At 44.2% G+C, this 20,917-nt stretch overlaps 3 non-coding genes across 3 annotated transcripts; 2 read left to right on the forward strand and 1 right to left on the reverse strand.

The window, feature by feature from the left end:
- Positions 1-2,332: 2,332 nt before the first annotated feature.
- On the reverse strand, positions 2,333-2,420 carry trnap-ugg (transfer RNA proline (anticodon UGG)). The gene is given in 2 exon segments: positions 2,333-2,368; positions 2,385-2,420. It is a non-coding gene; the product is annotated as a tRNA-Pro (tRNA).
- Positions 2,421-11,301: 8,881 nt separating this feature from the next.
- On the forward strand, positions 11,302-11,391 carry trnar-ucg (transfer RNA arginine (anticodon UCG)). Its single transcript is given in 2 exon segments — positions 11,302-11,338; positions 11,356-11,391. It is a non-coding gene; the product is annotated as a tRNA-Arg (tRNA).
- A 6,759-nt stretch (positions 11,392-18,150) lies between these two features.
- Positions 18,151-18,240, forward strand: trnar-ucg (transfer RNA arginine (anticodon UCG)). The gene is given in 2 exon segments: positions 18,151-18,187; positions 18,205-18,240. It is a non-coding gene; the product is annotated as a tRNA-Arg (tRNA).
- Positions 18,241-20,917: the final 2,677 nt, after the last annotated feature.

Here is a 20,917-nt window from a genome sequence, read left to right on the forward strand (position 1 = left end):
GGGGACTGAGAACCCTCCCTTCCTTCCTCTGAGATTGGCACCGAATGAAAGACTAGCGGCAACAGAGGCAAATGATTAGGGAGCAGAAACATAAATTTCTCCTTCGGGGGCAATTTAATTTCAAAAATATTTATCAAACTTAATGACGAGATTTTCTGTTTTTGGGACTTTGGTTGAGAGATAAATAATGCGCGAGAAATCCTCGTTCTTTTCAGCATTCTCTCATGGGATCTGAAGCCCCAGTTTAACATCTTACTAGAAAGACGGCACTGCCAACAGTGCAGCACGACCTCAGTACTGCCCTGGAGTGTGAGCCAGGATTATACACTCAAGTCTCTGGAGTGTGGCTTGAGTATGCTACCGCTGAGCCACGGCTGACACCTAAACTCAGTTCATTTGGCTGGAGTAAAATGACGGAGATAAAGGGAAAAATGATAATGGAGTAAACTTTCAACTTGGCGTCCAAGATTAAACCGGGCATATTTTTAGAAACAGCCCGATTTATGTTGCCATAGATATCATAACCTTTGAAAATCAGGCCTGTCTATAATGGGCCGGGTCGTGGTCACTTGCGAATCATTCTGGGTCTGTTTAAACCGGGAGTGCTCACAGTCCCGCATCATTCTGTGTCTGCTTGAAATGGCAGAGCTCACAATCTCGGATCATGCCGTTTATTTAGAAGCAGAGCGATTTCAGCTTTGATGACCGAGTTGTTGAGTTTAACAAAATGTGTCAGGGCTCGTCCGGGATTTGAACCCGGGACCTCTCGCATTTTAATCGTGAAACGCCCAAAGCGAGAATCATACCCCTAGACCAACCATACGCCCATGTTATTCTTCCATTTGCATTGAGTTTCACTGCGCTGGTGCGAATCCAGCTCACAGAGGACCTGTTTATTCAGTTTAAATATTATTATCTTTTCCTCAATCCACTTCTTTTTTCGAGCAGTTTCCTTGAACCTGCTCAAAAATCGCCCCATAAAAAGAGATGCAGCGGCATTACGGCCGCATAGACTAATGGATAAGGCGTCTGACTTCGGTTGCAAATTCTAAAGTTATCAGAAGATTGAAGGTTCAAATCCTACAAAGGTCGTTTAATTATCTGGGCGACACTTTTTATATTCTGAATCTGGCGTGAAACCGGCCATTTTTGACAGCCCCTCATCTGAAGTAACGGAAGGCCTGTTGCTTCCATTAAGCTGATTGTACATTTTCAACATTGTAGATCTGTGTGCACGGGCAGGATAAGCGGTGAAGTTGAATTTCTTTCAGGGTAGTTCTAATTAGATGCAAAAAGCAAGAAATGGAATGTCTAAGAGCATTGCCTCGGTGAGACGAGGTGGCCGAGAGGTTAAGGCGATGGACTGCTAATCTATTGTGCACTGCACGCGTGGGTTGGAATCCCATTCTCGTCGTTACTGTATTACACGTTTGATGCTGATGCACATTCCAAGCGTTTCACTGAATCTTACTTGAAATACAATTTCGTGAAAATTGTGCTGGTGTTGATGGTCTGTGCCCTTGCATTACTCACATCTTGTTAAAAGTAAAATATTCCAAGAAATTCCTCAACCCACCTTGAATGAAAGTGGAGTGTGAGATCGCGAATCGGAGACTGAGAACCCTCTCTTCCTTCTTCCTTCCTCTGAGATTGGCACCGAATGAAAGACTAGCGGCAACAGAGGCAAATTATTAGGGAGCAGAAACATAAATTTCTCCTTTGGGGGCAATTTACTTTCAAAAATATTTATCAAACTTCGTGACGAGATTTTCTGTTTTTGGGACTTTGGTTGAGAGATAAATAATGCGCGAGAAATCCTCGTTCTTTTCAGCATTCTCTCATGGGATCTGAAGCCCCAGTTTAACATCTTACTAGAAAGACGGCACTGCCAACAGTGCAGCACGACTTCAGTACTGCCCTGGAGTGTGTGCCAGGATTATACACTCAAGTCTCTGGAGTGTGGCTTGAGTATGCTACCGCTGAGCCACGGCTGACACCTAAACTCAGTTCATTTGGCTGGAGTAAAATGACGGAGATAAAGGGAAAAATGATAATGGAGTAAACTTTAAACCGGGCATCGTTTTAGAAACAGCCCGATTTATGTTGCCATAGATTTCATAAGCTTTGAAAATCAGGCCTGTCTATAATGGGCGGGGTCGTGGTCACTTGCGAATCATTCTGGGTCTGTTTGAACCGGGAGTGCTCACAGTCCCGCATCATTCTGTGTCTGTTTGAAATGGCAGAGCTCACAATCTCGGATCATGCCGTTTATTTAGAATCAGAGCGATTTCAGCTTTGATGACCGAGTTGTTGAGTTTAACAAAATGCGCCAGGGCTCGTCCGGGATTTGAACCCGGGACCTCTCGCATTTTAATTGTGAAACGCCCAAAGCGAGAATCATACCCCTAGACCAACGAGCCGCCCATGTTATTCTTTCATTTGCTTTGAGTTTCACTGCGCTGGTGCGAATCCAGCTCACAGAGGACCTGTTTATTCAGTTTAAATATTATTATATTTTCCTCAATCCACTTCTTTTTTCGAGCAGTTTCCTTGAACCTGCTCACAATTCGCCCCATAAAAAGAGATGCAGCGGCATTACGGCCGCATAGACTAATGGATAAGGCGTCTGACTTCGGTTGCAAATTCTAAAGTTATCAGAAGATTGAAGGTTCAAATCCTACAAAGGTCGTTTAATTATCTGGGCGACACTTTTTATATTCTGAATCTGGCGTGAAACCGGCCATTTTTGACAGCCCCTCATCTGAAGTAACGGAAGGCCTGTTGCTTACATTTAGCTGATTGTACATTTTCAACATTGTAGATCTGTGTGCACGGGCAGGATAAACGGTGAAGTTGAATTTCTTTCAGGGTCGTTCTAATTCGATGCAAAAAGCAAGAAATGGAATGTCTGAGAGCATTGCCTCGGTGAGACGAGGTGGCCGAGAGGTTAAGGCGATGGACTGCTAATCTATTGTGCACTGCACGCGTGGGTTGGAATCCCATTCTCGCCGTTACTGTATTACACGTTTGATGCTGATGCACTTTCCAAGCATTTCACTGAATCTTACTTGAAATACAATTTGGTGAAAATTGCACTGGTGTTGCTGGTATGTGCCCCTGCATTACTCATATCTTGTCAAAATTAAAATATTCCAAGAAATTCCTCAACCCACCTTGAATGAAAGTGGAGATGAGATCGCGAATGCGGAGATCTGAGAACTCTCTCTTCCTTCCTCTGAGATTAGCACCGAATGAAAGACTCGCGGCAACAGAGGCAATTGATTAGGGAGCAGAAACATAAATTTCTCCTTTGGGGGCAATTTAATTTCAAAAATATTTATCAAACTTAATGACGAGATTTTCTGTTTTTGGGACTTTGGTTGAGAGATAAATAATGCGCGAGAAATCCTCGTTCTTTTCAGCATTCTCTCATGGGATCTGAAGCCCCAGTTTAACATCTTACTGGAAAGCGGCACTGCCAACAGTGCAGCACGACCTCAGTACTGCCATGGAGTGTCAGCCTGGATTATGCACTCAAGTCTCTGGAGTGAGGCTTGAGTATGCTACCGCTGAGCCACGGCTGACACCTAAACTCAGTTCATTTGGCTGGAGTAAAATGACGGAGATAAAGGGAAAAATGATAATGGAGTAAACTTTCAACTTGGCGTCCAAGATTAAACCGGGCATCGTTTTAGAAACAGCCCGATTTATGTTGCCATAGATTTCATAAGCTTTGAAAATCAGGCCTGTCTATAATGGGCGGGGTCGTGGTCACTTGCGAATCATTCTGGGTCTGTTTAAACCGGGCGTGCTCACAGTCCCGCATCATTCTGTGTCTGTTTGAAATGGCAGAGCTCACAATCTCGGATCATGCCGTTTATTGAGAAGCAGAGCGACTTCAGCTTTGATGACCGAGTTGTTGATTTTAACAAAATGTGTCAGGGCTCGTCCGAGATTTGAACCCGGGACCTCTCGCATTTCAATCGCGAAATGCCCAAAGCGAGAATCATACCCCGAGACCAACGAGCCGCCGATGTCATTCGCCCATTTGCATTGAGTTTCACTGCGCTGGTGCGAATCCAGCTCACAGAGGACCTGTTTGTTCAGTTGAAATATTATTATCTTTTCCTCAATCCACTTCTTTTTTCGAGCAGTTTCCTTGAACCTGCTCACAATTCGCCCCATAAAAAGATTTCAGCAGCATCAGCCGCCGCATAGACTAATGGATAAGGCGTCTGACTTCGGTTGAAAATTCTTCAGTTATCAGAAGATTGAAGGTGCTAATCCTATCACGGTCGTTTAATTATCTGGGCGACACTTTTTATATTCTGAATCTGGCGTGAAACCGCCAGTTTTTGCCAGTCCCTCACCTGAAGTAACGGAAGGCCTGTTGCTTACAATTAGCTGATTGTACATTTTCAACATTGTAGATCTGTGTGCACGGGCAGGATAAGCGGTGAAGTTGAATTTCTTTCAGGATAATTCAACTTCGATGCAAAAAGCAAGAAATTGAAAGTCTGAGAGCAGTGCATCGGTGAGACGTGTCGGCTGAGAGGTTAAGGCGATTTTCTGCTAATTCATTGTGCTTTGCACGCGTGGTTTCGAATCCCATCCTTCGTTGTTACTGTATTCCACGTTTGATGCTGATGCACTTTCCAAGCATTTCACTGAATCTTACTTGAAATGCTATTTCGTGAAAATTGCATTGGTGTTGCTGGTCTGTGCCCCTGCATTGCTCATATCTTGGTAAATTAAAATATTCCAAGAAATTCCTCAACCCACCTTAAATGAAGGTGGAGATGAGATCCCGAATTGGAGACTGACAACCCTCTCTTCCTTCTTCCTTCCTCTGAGATTGGCACCGAATGAAAGACCTGCGGCAAATGATTAGGGAGTAGATACATAAATTACTCCTTTGGGGGCAATTTAATTTCAAAAATAGTTTTCAAACTTAATGACGAGATTTTCTGTTTTAGGGTCCTTGGTTGAGAGACAGATAATACGCGAGAAATCCTCGTTCTTTTCAGCATTCTCTCATGGGATCTGAAGCCCCAGTTTAACATCTTACTAGAAAGACGGCACTGCCGACAGTGCAGCATTACCTCAGCACTGCCCTGGAGTGTCAGCCTGGTATAATGCACTCAAGTCTCTGGAGTGAGGCTTGAGTATGCTACCACTGAGCCACGGCTGACACCTAAACTCAGTTCATTTGGCTGGAGTAAAATGACGGAGATAAAGGGAAAAATGAGTGCTCACAGTCCTGGATCATTCTGTGTCTGTTTGAAATGGCAGAGTTCACAATCTCGGACCATGCCGTTTTTTTTACAAGCAGAGCGATTTCAGCTTTGATGACCTAGTTGTTGAGTTTATCAAAATGTGTAAGGGCTCGTCCGGGATTTGAGCCAGGAACTTTTCGCATTTTAATCGTAAAATGCCCAAAGCGAGAATCATACCCCTAGACCAACGAGCCGCCGATGCTCTGCTTCGAGTTGCATTGCGATTCCCTGCACTGGTGCAAACCCAGCTCGCAGAAGTCCTGTTCATTCAGTTAAAATGTTTATCTTTTCCTCAATCCGCTTCTTTTTGCGTGCAGTTTCCTTGAATCTGCTCACAATTCTCCCCATAAAACGAGGCTTAACAGCATCAGTGGCTGCGTGGCCTAATGGAGAAGGCGTTTGACTTCAGTTGCGAGATTTTCAGTTATCAGAAGATTGTAGGTTCGAGTCCTCCCGCGGTTGTTTAATTAACTCAGCGACACCCGTTCTGAATCTGGCTGCGAACCGACCATTTTTGATCGTCCCTCAATTGAAGCAGTGGAAGGCCTTTTGCTTACATTAAGCTGATTGTACATTTTCAACATTGTAGATCTGTGTGCACGGGCAGTTTAAGAGGTGAAGTGCACTTTCTTTCAGGGTATTTCTGCTTAGATGCAAAAAGCAGGAAATGGAATGGCTGAGAGCGGTATATGGTTGAGACAAGGTGGCCGAGAGGTTAAGGCGTATGGGCTGTTAATCCATTACCGATCTGTACGCGATGATTCGGTTCCCATCCTTGTCGTTATTATGTTTGATACTGGTACACTTTCCGAGCATTTAACTGAATCTTGCCTAACATAAGCTTTCAAATGCAATTTCGTCAGAATCGCCCTGGTGCTCCTTGACTGTGCCCCATGCATTATTCATATCTTGTTAAAATTAAAAGAGACCACTGCAATTCTTCAACTCCTTGAATGACGGTGGAGCAGTGATCGCGATTCGGAGATTGTCGAATTCCTCCTTTCTTCTGCTGAGATTGTCACCGAATTAAAGAGTAGCGGGACCAGAGGCAAATGATTAGGGAGCAGAAACACAAATTTCTCCTTTAGGAGGCAATGGGGCAGACATTCCTGTTTGAAAGAGAAGAATCCCGGGGAGCGTATGATGTCACGCCGCCCAGGAGTGCAGACAGCGCGAAGCCTGTAGCGCGCTGTGCAAGTGAGACACGCTCCTTGAGGTCTCATTGTAATAGGACACGCCCATAACCTGTGAAAGCAGCTGGAGAGCACTCTTTCTTACAGAACAGAAGTGCAGGTAGGTTCTGTGTATTTTTATCAATGTTTTGGTAACTTTTAAAATTTTTTGAATGATTTTGATGACTCTCAGAAAGTTTTAAAGAGAATTGAAGCTGTTTGAGCCGTTTTTAAAGCCTTGAAAACAATCTTTTAATTCTGTTCAGTTAATTAGCAAATTGAGATGGCTGGAATGACCACATTTAACGTGATTAAAAGAAGTCAGAACTTCACTGAGGATCACCTCAGAAATCTCCTCAGCGAGGTGGAGGCGAGGCGCCTGCGCATCATGGGGAATGAGGAGACGAGGGCACCGCGAAAATGTCAGATGGCAGCGTGGTCGGAACTTGCACAAGCTGTCAGCGTGAACTCCACCATTCCACGTACAGCGGAACAATGTCGCAAGAAATTCAGTGACTTGTTGCGATGTGTCAGGGTTTGTACAGTTTTAACGAAAGTGTACCGTTAAATTGCTAAGAGTTTATTTTAACTGGATTGCAAAAGGCTTCTGCATTTAATTTTCTAAATTAAATTCATGGTAAAGTCACCTGAGCTAGCAATAAAACTTTATGGCTTTGGGGCCAGCTCAGGGTTACCTTCTGTTCTCTTATCTTGATTCCAGTGCTTTGAGCTGTAAAACTTCAATCAGAGATTTTAAGAAACACCTAACCCAGTCTTCAAAGCCTCTGCTGACCATGTCAGAAATGCAGCTGTGTGATTCTATTTTCACTTCTTTAATATCAGAGTAAGATATCACACAATGCCAGAGAACGCACACGCACAGGCGGTGGTTTTGCCATGCTGAGGGTTTTGACCGAGCATGAGGAATGGGTCGAACAAATGTGTGGATTTGCTAGCAATCGCCCTGCTGAAGGATCTGAAACAAACATTGCTGACCCTCATAGTGAGTTGCCCTGCCCAGCTATATGTTGAAGAAGGATAGGTGTCTGCTGAATATCGGTGATGTGGCACATCTTGCTTTACCTTTGCAAATGTTTTCTGCTTCATTCCCACAGCTGGACAGAGTACCTCTCAAATGCGGGATGAGCAGTGCGTGGAGTCAGCGGCCGCAGAGGGCATTGAAAAGGCGCAGGAAACGTTAGCATGTCACCTTCTGCCCACTCTGCCTCCTTCAACCCTCAGCCACAGAGGCCAGTGGCCAATTTGTTTAATTGTTATATTTCTCATTTTATTGAAATGTTTCATGATTTCTTACATATTTAAATTTAAATGTTTATTTCTGCATGAAAGGATGTGTTACCTTTTCGTTTAAGCAGTACACCCAGTAGTCAATCTTAAAACAATTTAAACATTTCTTTTATTTCAAATATTTTACAACAGTTACAGAAGTAGAAACTAGCTAGTTCCCACCTTGAATGTTTGTATCGCAGTAAGAAAGTAAAAATTACTGTAAAATGTTTACACTTTCTTTGCCAACAGTTAGCATTATGCACATGTTTGAAAACGTTACATGAGGTAGTACCCATCTTAAATTTTGCCATTTCACTGTGAATCAAACAAAAATTACTTAAACCTGTTTACAAAATGATTTCAAAACTGTTAACTTTAATATTATTAAAGTGCATAAAAGAAGTCCTTAACATCCTGAATGTCTTACTTGCACAACAAAAGAAAGACAAGTAAAAACTAACTGTTTACAATATTTCTTCCTCATTGTTCATTTTTAGAAATTTTTTAAAAGTAAAGAAGCTTTATTTAAAATTTACAAGTTATTCACTGCATACATCGAAACAGAAGATGAAAAGTTTTTGATGATGCAATAAAAGGTCACTGTTTCACTTTAATAGGTGTCTGCTTCTGTCTTTGCCTTGCGGGGGGAGGGGTAGGTTCAGGGCGTAACTACCGCATGAAGCTTTTAGCTGCCAGCAGTTCGCGAGCAGCCTTAGATTCGGCGGCACTTGGCTCCTCCCCATGAGGCCTGGCAACATGCACATTGCCATCGCCTTCATCCTCCACTTCAACAGGCAGCTGTTCATTATTGTTAAGGGTCAGTCCTTCCTGCAGGGCAAGGAGGCCAGCACAATCCGTGCCACTTTCTGGTGAGAGTACTGCAAGGTCACCCCTGACCTATCCAGGCACCGGAAGCGTGATTACAGAACTCCTATTGTCCTCTCCACCACTTGACGTGTAGTCACGTGTGCATGGTTGTATCTCTCCTGAGACTGATTAATGGTATTGCGGCAGGGGGTCATCAGCCATGGTTTTAGCGGGTAGCCCTTGTCGCCCAATATCCATGCGGATCCTGTAGGCAATTTGCTGAGAGAATCATACAATTTAGAGTTACGGAGGACGAAGGAGTCATGATTACTTTCCCGGTGCCCTGCATTCACGTTTATGATCCGGAGGTGTGCACCACATAATATCATAACATTCAATGAATGATACCCCTTCCTGTTAATGAATGTCACAGGTGCATCCTTGGGTGACTTCAAAGCAATATGGGTTCCATCGACGGCCCCAATCACTTTGGGTAATCCAGCAATGCGATAAAAAGCTAAGGCCATCTCCTTCTGATGTCGAGTGGACAAGTCATAACGAATGAAATCTGAAAGCCTACGGCAAATGGCTTCTGCGACCTGGTGAATGCAGACGTTCGCAGCATTCTTGGAGATGTTGCATATGTCACCGGTGCCTGCTTGAAATGATACACTTGCAAAGAAGTTCAATGCTGTGGTTACCTTCATGTTCACTGACAAGGCAGTGCGTGTTTTCGAGCTTGGCTACAAGTCCGCCTTCAACGTGTCACATAGTCGGCCAATTGCCTCTTTACTGAAGCGCAGCCTCCTGATACACAACTCCTCGGACAGCATATCAAATGATCGCCTCTCCCTGTAAACTCTGTGGGGTGGGTAGTTGTTTCTTCTGATCAGGAGACGGTTATGGTTCCTCAATCTTCTATGTTGCTCCTGGCCTTGCGATTTCTTTGAAGCAAATACACATAGAACATCGCGGCAACATTTCTATAAGAGGGCATGTTTCTCGCTCACAGGACTCCTCACTACACAGACGTACCTGTTCGGAGTAAATGGAAATAGTTGTTACAGTTATTTTAATAAACTTAGTGCCTATAACATCAACTCGGCCTATACCAGGAAGCATGCTTTAACAGCTTGCAAACACATCCTTCCCGCCTGATGAATATCACAGACCTAGATCCTTTTCTAATAAATTACATTTGCAGAAATTCATCATTACATAAATACATTCATCCACGTACTGAAAAGAATACATACATAAATGCACATCCTTAATGGAATATATACAGACATACATACAATCGTACATACATATTACTAAATATTACTGATGACAATTTCATTTTGTAAGCATTTTATTATTTTTAAAACAGTAAATTTCACATTTTATAAAAATAAATTCAATGAGGCCTTGCCCACAGCCACAATTGCTCCTTCTACCTACAATACTGAAAAACAGTTTTAAACAAAAAAAAATTTTTAAACTTACCTCAGCCTTTCTTAAAATAACTTTCCTCCCCTTCCCAAACAGAAATAAAATGACTTTCAGAAGCTCCACGATGACAGACTTCTTCCTCCGCAGTTTCTCGATAGCTTTACTTCTGCTTTTTTTATTTCCAAGTTGTCAGGACTGACCCTCACTGAATCCATGAATGAAATCGACAAAGTTCACTGCGCACGCGCTGCCTGTGCAGTCGCACGCGCTGTGCCTCTGAACCCCTTAGGTCAGAGGACAGGAAATGTGACTTTTCCCCGCATGCGCTGTGCATGCTGAAAACCGGCAATTCCTCCGGCCACACGCATGAGTACCCCGTCCGTACTCACGCATTCAGAGAGGAATTACTGGGCCAATGTAATTACAAAAATATTTATCAACCTTAATGACGAGATTTTCTGTTTTAGTGTCTTTGGTTGAGAGGTAAATAAAGGGCGAGAAATCCTCGTTCTTTTCGGCATACTCTCATGAGATCGGATGGCCCGGTTTAACGTCTTACTAGAAAGAGGGAGGCACCAACAGTGCAGCACTACCTCAGTACTGCACTGGAGTGTCAGCCTGGATTATGTGCTCAGGTCTCTCGAGTGGTGCTTGACTTTGCTGCGGCTGAGCCACGGCTGACACCTACACTCAGTTCATTTGGCTGGAGAAAAATGACGGAGATAAAGGGAAAAATTATAATGGAGTAAACTTTCAATTTGTCACCCAACAGAAAAGCGGGCATCGTAATCGGCCGCCTGTTATAGAAACAGTCCGATATATGTTGCCATCGATTTCATAAGCATTGAAAATCAGGCCTGTCTATAATGGAATGGGTCGTGGTCAGTTGTTAATCACTCTGGGTCTAATTAAACCGGGAGTGCTCACATTCCCGGATCATTCTGTTTCTGTTTAAAATGGCAGAGCTCACAGTCCCGATTAATTCCGTATTTTTTAAAGTAGAACGGTTTCAGCTTTCATGACCGAGGTGTTGAGTTTAACTAAATGCGGCGGGGCTCAGTCCAGGATTATGAACCCGGGACGTCTCGCATTTTAAGCCACGAAAATTCCCTAAGCGAGAGTCATACCCCTAGACCAACGAACCACCGATGCTGTGCTTCAAGTTGCATTGTGATTCCCTGCGCTGGTGCAAACCCAGCTCGCAGAAGTCCTGTTCATTCAGTTAAAATGTTTAACTTTTCCTCAATCCGCTTCTTTTTGCGAGCAGTTTCCTTGAATCTGCTCACAATTCTCCCCATAAAAAGACACCCAGCAGTATCAGCGGCTGCGTGGCCTAATGGATAAGGCGTCTGATTTCGGTTATGAGTTATTCAGTCATCAGAAGATTGCAGGTTCGAGTCCTGCCGCAGTCGTTTAATTAACTGGGCGACACTTTTTCTGTTCTGAATCTGGCTTCAAACCGAACATTTTTGACATTCCCTCAACTGAAGCAGTGGAAGGCCTTTTGCTTACATTAAGCTGATTGTACATTTTCAACATTGTTGATCTGGGTGCACGGGCAGGATAAGCGGTGAAGTGGACTTTCTTTCAGGGTATTTCTGCTTAGATGCAAAAAGCAGGAAATGAAATGGCTGAGAGCAGTATATGGTTGAGTCGAGGTGGCCGAAAGGTTAAGGCGATAGACAGTTAATCTATTGCCGATCTGTACGCGAGGGTTCAGCTCCCATTCTCGTCATTATTACGTTTGATACTGGTACAATTTCCGAGCATTTAACTGAATCTTGCCTAAAATAAGCTTTCAAATGCAATTTCGTCAGAATCGCCCTGGTGCTCCTGGTCTGTGCCCCATGCATTACTCATATCTTGTTAAAATTAAAAGAGACCGCTGCAATTCTTCAACCTCTTGAATGAATGTGGAACAGTGATCGTGATTCGGAGATTGTCGAACTGCTCCTTTCTTCTGCTGAGATTGTCACCGAATGAAAGAGTAGCGGGACCAGAGGCAAATGTTTAGGGAGCAGAAACATAAATTTCTCCTTTAGGAGGCAATGTAATTTCAAAAATATTTATCAACCTTAATGAAGAGATTTTCTGTTTTAGTGTCTTTGGTTGAGAGCTAAATAATGGGCGAGAAATCCTCGTTCTTTTCGGCATATTCTCATGGGATCGGAGGGCCCGGTTTAACGTCTTACTAGCAAGACGGGGGCACCAACAGTGCAGCAGTACCTCAGTACTGCACTGGAGTGTCAGCCTGGATTATGTGCTCAAGTCTCTGGAGTGCTGCTTGACTTGGCTGCAGCTGAGCCACGGCTGACACCTACACTCAGTTCATTTGGCTGGAGAGAAATGACGGAGATAAATGGAAAAATTATCATGGAGTAAACCTTAATTTGTCGTCCAACAGAAGAGCGGGCATTATAATCGGCCGCCTATTATAGAAACAGTCCGATTTATGTTGCCATCGCTTTCTTAAGCATTGAAAATCAGGCCTGTCTTTAATGGAATGGGTCGTGGTCAGTTGTTAATCACTCTGGGTCTGTTTAAACCGGGAGTGCTCACAGTCCCGGATCATTCTGTGTCTGTTTAAAATGGCAGAGCTCACAGTCCCGGATCATTCCGTTTTTTTTAAAGTAGAGCGATTTCAGCTTTCATGACTGAGGTGTTGAGTGTAACTAAATGCGACTGGGCTCGTTCGGGATTTGAACCCGGGACCTCTCGCATTTTAAGCCACAGAAATTCCCTAAGCGAGAATCATACCCCCTGGACAGACGAGCCGCCGATGTTATGTTTCAAGTTGCATTGCGATTCCCTGCGCTGGTGCAAACCCAGCTCGCAGAAGTCCTGTTCATTCAGTTAAAATATGTTTATCTTTTCCTCAATCCGCTTCTTTTTGCGAGCATTTTACTTGAATCTGCTCACAATTCTCCCCATAAAAAGAGATACAGCCGCATCGGTGGCCGCGTGGCCTAATGGATAAGGCGTCTGACTTCGGTTGTGAGGTTTTTCAGTTATCAGACGATTGCAGGTTCGAGTCCTGCAGCGGTCGTTCAATTAACTGGGCGACACTTTTTCTGTTCTGAATCTGGCTTCAAACCGACCATTTTTGACAGTCCCTCAACTGAAGCAGCGCAAGGCCTTTTGCTTACATTAAGCTGATTGTACATTTTCAACATTGTAGATCTGTGTGCATGGGCAGGATAAGCGGTGAAGTGGACTTTCTTTCAGGGTATTTCTGCTTAGATGCAAAAAGCAGGAAATGGAATGGCTGAGAGCAGTGCATGGTTGAGACGAGGTGGCCGAGAGGTTGAGGCGATGGACTGTTCATCGAGAATGCGGATCCCATCTTCGTCGTTATTACGTTTGATCCTGGTACCCTTTCCGAGCTTTTCACTGAAACTTGCCTAAAATAAACTTTCAAATGCAATTTCGTCAGAATCGCCCTGGTGCTCCTGGTCTGTGCCCCATGCATTACTCATATCTTGTTAAAATTAAAAGAGACCACTGCAATTCTTCAACATCTTGAATGAATGTGGAGCAGTGATCGTGATTCGGAGATTGTCGAACTCCTCCTTTCTTCTGCTGAGATTGTCACCGAATGAAAGAGTAGCGGGACCAGAGGCAAATGTTTAGGGAGCAGAAACATAAATTTCTCCTTTAGGTGGCAATGTAATTTCAAAAATATTTATCAACCTTAATGAAGAGATTTTCTGTTTTAGTGTCTTTGGTTGAGAGCTAAATAATGGGCGAGAAATCTTCGTTCTTTTCGGCATACTCTCATGGGATCGGAGGGCCCGGTTTAACGTCTTACTAGAAAGACGGGGGCACCAACAGTGCAGCACTACCTCAGTCCTGCACTGGAGTGTCAGCCTGGATTATGTGCTCAAGTCTCTGGAGTGCTGCTTGACTTTGCTGCCGCTGAGCCACGGCTGACACCTACACTCAGTTCATTTGGCTGGAGAGAAATGACGGAGAGAAATGGAAAAATTATAATGGAGTAAACCTTCAATTTGTCGTCCAACAGAAGAGCGGGCATTGTAATCGGCCGCCTATTATAGAAACAGTCCGATTTATGTTGCCATCGATTTCCTAAGCATTGAAAATCAGGCCTGTCTTTAATGGAATGGGTCGTGGTCAGTTGTTAATCACTCTGGGTCTGTTTAAACCGGGAGTGCTCACAGTCCCGAATCATTCTGTGTCTGTTTAAATTGCAGAGCTCACATGACCGGATCATTCCGTTTTTGTCAAAGCAGAGCGATTTCAGCTTTCATGACTGAGGTGTTGAGTTTAACTAAATGTGACGGGGCTCGTCCGGGATTTGAACCCGGGACCTCTCGCATGTTTAAGCCAGAGAAATATCCCTGAGCGATAATCATACCCCTAGACCCACGAGCCGCCGATGTTATGTTTCAAGTTGCATTGCGATTCCCTGCGCTGGTGCAAACCCAGCTCGCAGAAGTCCTGTTCATTCAGTTAAAATATGTTTATCTTTTCCTCAATCCGCTTCTTTTTGCGCGCATTTTACTTGAATCTGCTCACAATTCTCCCCATAAAAAGAGATATCGCCGCATCAGTGGCCGCGTGGCCTAATGGCTAAGGCGTCTGACTTCGGTTGCGAGGTTTTTCAGTTATCAGACGATTGCAGGTTCGAGTCCTGCCGCGGTCGTTCAATTAACTGGGCGACACTTTTTCTGTTCTGAATCTGAATATTTTTGAAATTACATTGCCACCTAAAGGAGAAATTTATGTTTCAGCTCCCTAAACATTTGCCTCTGGTCCCGCTACTCTTTCATTCGGTGACAATCTCAGCAGAAGAAAGGAGGAGTTCGACAATCTCCGAATCACGATCACTGCTCCACATTCATTCAAGATGTTGAAGAATTGCAGTGGTCTCTTTTAATTTTAACAAGATATGAGTAATGCATGGGGCACAGACCAGGAGCACCAGGGCGATTCTGACGAAATTGCATTTGAAAGTTTATTTTAGGCAAGTTTCAGTTAAATGCTCGGAAAGGGTACCAGTATCAAACGTAATAACGACGAGGATGGGATCCGCATTCTCGATTAACAGTCCCTCAGAACCGACCATTTTTGACAGTCCCTCAACTGAAGCAGCGCAAGGCCTTTTGCTTCCATTAAGCTGATTGCACATTTTCAACATTGTAGATCTGTGTGCATGGGCAGGATAAGCGGTGAAGTGGACTTTCTTTCAGGGTATTTCTGCTTAGATGCAAAAACCAGGAAATGGAATGGCTGAGAGCAGTGCATGGTTGAGACGAGGTGGCCGAGAGGTTAAGGCGACGGACTGTTAATCGAGAATGCGGATCCCATCCTCGTCGTTATTACGTTTGATACTGGTACCCTTTCCGAGCATTTAACTGAAACTTGCCTAAAATAAACTTTCAAATGCAATTTCGTCAGAATCGCCCTGGTGCTCCTGGTCTGTGCCCCATGCATTACTCATATCTTGTTAAAATTAAAAGAGACCACTGCAATTCTTCAACATCTTGAATGAATGTGGAGCAGTGATCGTGATTCGGAGATTGTCGAACTCCTCCTTTCTTCTGCTGAGATTGTCACCGAATGAAAGAGTAGCGGGACCAGAGGCAAATGTTTAGGGAGCTGAAACATAAATTTCTCCTTTAGGTGGCAATGTAATTTCAAAAATATTTATCAACCTTAATGAAGAGATTTTCTGTTTTAGTGTCTTTGGTTGAGAGCTAAATAATGGGCGAGAAATCCTCGTTCTTTTCGCCATACTCTCATGGGATCGGAGGGCCCGGTTTAACGTCTTACTAGCAAGACGGGGGCACCAACAGTGAAGCACTACCTCAGTCCTGCACTGGATTGCCAGCCTGGATTATGTGCTCAAGTCTCTGGAGTGCTGCTTGACTTTGCTGCCGCTGAGCCACGGCTGACACCTACACTCAGTTCATTTGGCTGGAGAGAAATGACGGAGATAAATGGAAAAATTATAATGGAGTAAACCTTCAATTTGTCGTCCAACAGAAGAGCGGGCATTGTAATCGGCCGCCTATTATAGAAACAGTCCGATTTACGTTGCCATCGATTTCCTAAGCATTGAAAATCAGGCCTGTCTTTAATGGAATGGGTCGTGGTCAGTTGTTAATCACTCTGGGTCTGTTTAAACCGGGAGTGCTCACAGTCCCGAATCATTCTGTGTCTGTTTAGAATGGCAGAGCTCACATGACCAGATCATTCCGTTTTTGTCAAAGCAGAGCGTTTTCAGCTTTCATGACTGAGGTGTTGAGTTTAACTAAATGCGACGGGGCTCGTCCAGGATTTGTACCCCGGACCTCTCGCATGTTTAAGCCAGAGAAATTCCCTAAGCGATAATCATACCCCTAGACCAACGAGCCGCCGATGTTATGTTTCAAGTTGCATTGCGATTCCCTGCGCTGGTGCAAACCCAGCTCGCAGAAGTCCTGTTCATTCAGTTAAATATGTTTATCTTTTCCTCAATCCGCTTCATTTTGCGAGCATTTTAATTGAATCTGCTCACAATTCTCCCCATAAAAAGAGGTACAGCCACATCAGTGGCCGCGTGCACTAATGGATAAGGCGTTTGACTTCGGTTGCGAGGTTTTTCAGTTATCAGACGATTGCAGGTTCGAGTCCTGCCGCGGTCGTTTAATTAACTCGGCGACACTTTTTCTGTTCTGAATCTGGCTTCAAACCGACCATTTTTGACAGTCCCTCAACTGAAGCAGCGGAAGGCCTTTTGCTTACATTAAGCTGATTGTACATTTTCAACATTGTAGATCTGTGTGCATGGGCAGGATAAGCGGTGAAGTGGACTTTCTTTCAGGGTATTTCTGCTTAGATGCAAAAACCAGGAAATGGAATGGCTGAGAGCAGTGCATGGTTGAGACGAGGTGGCCGAGAGGTTAAGGCGATGGACTGTTAATCGAGAATGCGGATCCCATCCTCGTCGTTATTACGTTTGATACTGGTACCCTTTCCGAGCTTTTAACTGAAACTTGCCTAAAATAAACTTTCAAATGCAATTTCGTCAGAATCGCCCTGGTGCTCCGGGTCTGTGCCCCATGCATTACTCATATCTTGTTAAAATTAAAAGAGACCACTGCAATTCTTCAACCTCTTGAATGAATGTGGAACAGTGATCGTGATTCGGAGATTGTCGAACTGCTCCTTTCTTCTGCTGAGATTGTCACCGAATGAAAGAGTAGCGGGACCAGAGGCAAATGTTTAGGGAGCAGAAACATAAATTTCTCCTTTAGGAGGCAATGTAATTTCAAAAATATTTATCAACCTTAATGACGAGATTTTCTGTTTTAGTGTCTTTGGTTGAGATATAAATAAGGGGCGAGACATCCTCGTTCTTTTCGGCATACTCTCATGGGATCGGAGGACCCGGTTTAACGTCTTACTAGAAAGACGGAGGCACCAACAGTGCAGCACTACCTCATTACTGCACTGGGGTGTCTGCCTGGATTATCTGCTCAAGTCTCTGGAGTGGTGCTTGACTTTGCTGCCGCTGAGCCACGGCTGACACCTAGACTCAGTTCATTTGGCTGGAGAGAAATGACGGAGATAAAGGGAAAAATTACAATGGAGTAAACTTTCAATTTGTCACCCAACAGCAAAGCGGGCATCGTAATCGGCCGCCTGTTATAGAAACAGTCCGATTTATGTTGCCATCGATTTCATAAGCATTGAAAATCAGGCCTGTCTATAATGGAATGGGTCGTGGTCAGTTGTTAATCACTCTGGGTCTATTTAAACCGGGAGTGCTCACATTCCCGGATCATTCTGTTTCTGTTTAAAATGGCAGAGCTCACAGTCCCGATTAATTCCGTATTTTTTAAAGTAGAACGGTTTCAGCTTTCATGACCGAGGTGTTGAGTTTAACTAAATGCGGCGGGGCTCAGCCCGGGATTTGAACCCGGGACGTCTCGCATTTTAAGCCACGAAAATTCCCTAAGCGAGAGTCATACCCCTAGACCAACGAACCACCGATGCTGTGCTTCAAGTTGCATTGTGACTCCCTGCGCTGGTGCAAACCCAGCTCGCAGAAGTCCTGTTCATTCAGTTAAAATGTTTAACTTTTCCTCAATCCGCTTCTTTTTGCGAGCAGTTTCCTTGAATCTGCTCACAATTCTCCCCATAAAAAGACAATCAGCAATATCAGCGGCTGCGTGGCCTAATGGATAAGGCGTCTGACTTCGGTTATGAGTTATTCAGTCATCAGAAGATTGCAGGTTCGAGTCCTGCCGCAGTCGTTTAATTAACTGGGCGACACTTTTTCTGTTCCGAATCTGGCTTCAAACCGAACATTTTTGACAGTCCCTCAACTGAAGCAGTGGAAGGCCTTTTGCTTACATTAAGCTGATTGTACATTTTCAACATTGTTGATCTGGGTGCACGGGCAGGATAAGCGGTGAAGTGGACTTTCTTTCAGGGTATTTCTGCTTAGATGCAAAAAGCAGGAAATGAAATGGCTGAGAGCAGTATATGGTTGAGTCGAGGTGGCCGAAAGGTTAAAGCGATAGACAGTTAATCTATTGCCGATCTGTACGCGAGGGTTCAGCTCCCATCCTCGTCGTTATTACGTTTGATACTGGTACACTTTCCGAGCATTTAACTGAATCTTGTCTAAAATAAGCTTTCAAATGCAATTTCGTCAGAGGCGCTCTGGTGCTCCTGGTCTGTGCCCCATGCATTACTCATATCTTGTTAAAATTAAGAGAGACCACTGCAATTCTTCAAATTCTTGAATGAAGTTGGAGCAGTGATCGCGATTCGGAGATTGTCGAACTCCTCCTTTCTTCTGCTGAGATTGTCACCGAATGAAAGAGTAGCGGGACCAGAGGCAAATGATTAGGGAGCAGAAACATAAATTTCTCCTTTAGGAGGCAATGTAATTTCAAAAATATTTATCAACCTTAATGACGAGATTTTCTGTTTTAGTGTCTGGTTGAGATATAAATAAGGGGCGAGACATCCTCGTTCTTTTCGGCATACTCTCATGGGATCGGAGGACCCGGTTTAACGTCTTACTAGAAAGACGGAGGCACCAACAGTGCAGCACTACCTCATTACTGCACTGGGGTGTCTGCCTGGATTATCTGCTCAAGTCTCTGGAGTGGTGCTTGACTTTGCTGCCGCTGAGCCACGGCTCACACCTAGACTCAGTTCATTTGGCTGGAGAGAAATGACGGAGATAAAGGGAAAAATTACAATGGAGTAAACTTTCAATTTGTCACCCAACAGAAAAGCGGGCATCGTAATCGGCCGCCTGTTATAGAAACAGTCCGATTTATGTTGCCATCGATTTCATAAGCATTGAAAATCAGGCCTGTCTATAATGGAATGGGTCGTGTTCAGTTGTTAATCACTCTGGGTCTATTTAAACCGGGAGTGCTCACATTCCCGGATCATTCTGTTTCTGCTTAAAATGGCAGAGCTCACAGTCCCGATTAATTACGTATTTTTTAAAGTAGAACGGTTTCAGCTTTCATGACCGAGGTGCTGAGTTTAACTAAATGCGGCGGGGCTCAGTCCGGGATTTGAACCGGGGACGTCTCGCATTTTAAGCCACGAAAATTCCCTAAGCGAGAGTCATACCCCTAGACCAACGAACCACCGATGCTCTGCTTCAAGTTGCATTGTGATTCCCTGCGCTGGTGCAAACCCAGCTCGCAGAAGTCCTGTTCATTCAGTTAAAATGTTTAACTTTTCCTCAATCCGCTTCTTTTTGCGAGCAGTTTCCTTGAATCTGCTCACAATTCTCCCCATAAAAAGACACCCAGCAGTCTCAGCGGCTGCGTGGCGTAATGGATAAGGCGTCTGACTTCGGTTATGAGTTATTCAGTCATCAGAAGATTGCAGGTTCGAGTCCTGCCGCAGTCGTTTAATTAACTGGGCGACACTTTTTCTGTTCCGAATCTGGCTTCAAACCGAACATTTTTGACAGTCCCTCAACTGAAGCAGTGGAAGGCCTTTTGCTTACTTTAAGCTGATTGTACATTTTCAACATTGTTGATCTGGGTGCACGGGCAGGATAAGCGGTGAAGTGGACTTTCTTTCAGGGTATTTCTGCTTAGATGCAAAAAGCAGGAAATGAAATGGCTGAGAGCAGTATATGGTTGAGTCGAGGTGGCCGAAAGGTTAAGGCGATAGACAGTTAATCTATTGCCGATCTGTACGCGAGGGTTCAGCTCCCATCCTCGTCGTTATTACGTTTGATACTGGTACACTTTCCGAGCATTTAACTGAATCTTGCCTAAAATAAGCTTTCAAATGCAATTTCGTCAGAGTCGCTCTGGTGCTCCTGGTCTGTGCCCCATGCATTACTCATATCTTGTTAAAATTAAAAGAGACCACTGCAATTCTTCAACTTCTTGAATGAAGTTGGAGCAGTGATCGCGATTCGGAGATTGTCGAACTCCTCCTTTCTTCTGCTGAGATTGTCACCGAATGAAAGAGTAGCGGGACCAGAGGCAAATGATTAGGGAGCAGAAACATAAATTTCTCCTTTAGGAGGCAATGTAATTTCAAATATATTTATCAACCTTAATGACGAGATTTTCTGTTTTAGTGTCTTTGGTTGAGATATAAATAAGGGGCGAGACATCCTCGTTCTTTTCGGCATACTCTCATGGGATCGGAGGACCCGGTTTAACGTCTTACTAGAAAGACGGAGGCACCAACAGTGCAGCACTACCTCATTACTGCACTGGGGTGTCTGCCTGGATTATCTGCTCAAGTCTCTGGAGTGGTGCTTGACTTTGCTGCCGCTGAGCCACGGCTGACACCTAGACTCAGTTCATTTGGCTGGAGAGAAATGACGGAGATAAAGGGAAAAATTACAATGGAGTAAACTTTCAATTTGTCACCCAACAGAAAAGCGGGCATCGTAATCGGCCGCCTGTTATAGAAACAGTCCGATTTATGTTG

This window comes from Somniosus microcephalus, unplaced genomic scaffold (assembly GCF_052327205.1).
Source record: "Somniosus microcephalus isolate GS21.2 unplaced genomic scaffold, FLI_Smic_1.0 unresolved_chr1, whole genome shotgun sequence".
In the NCBI taxonomy this organism is placed as follows: Eukaryota; Metazoa; Chordata; class Chondrichthyes; order Squaliformes; family Somniosidae; genus Somniosus; species Somniosus microcephalus.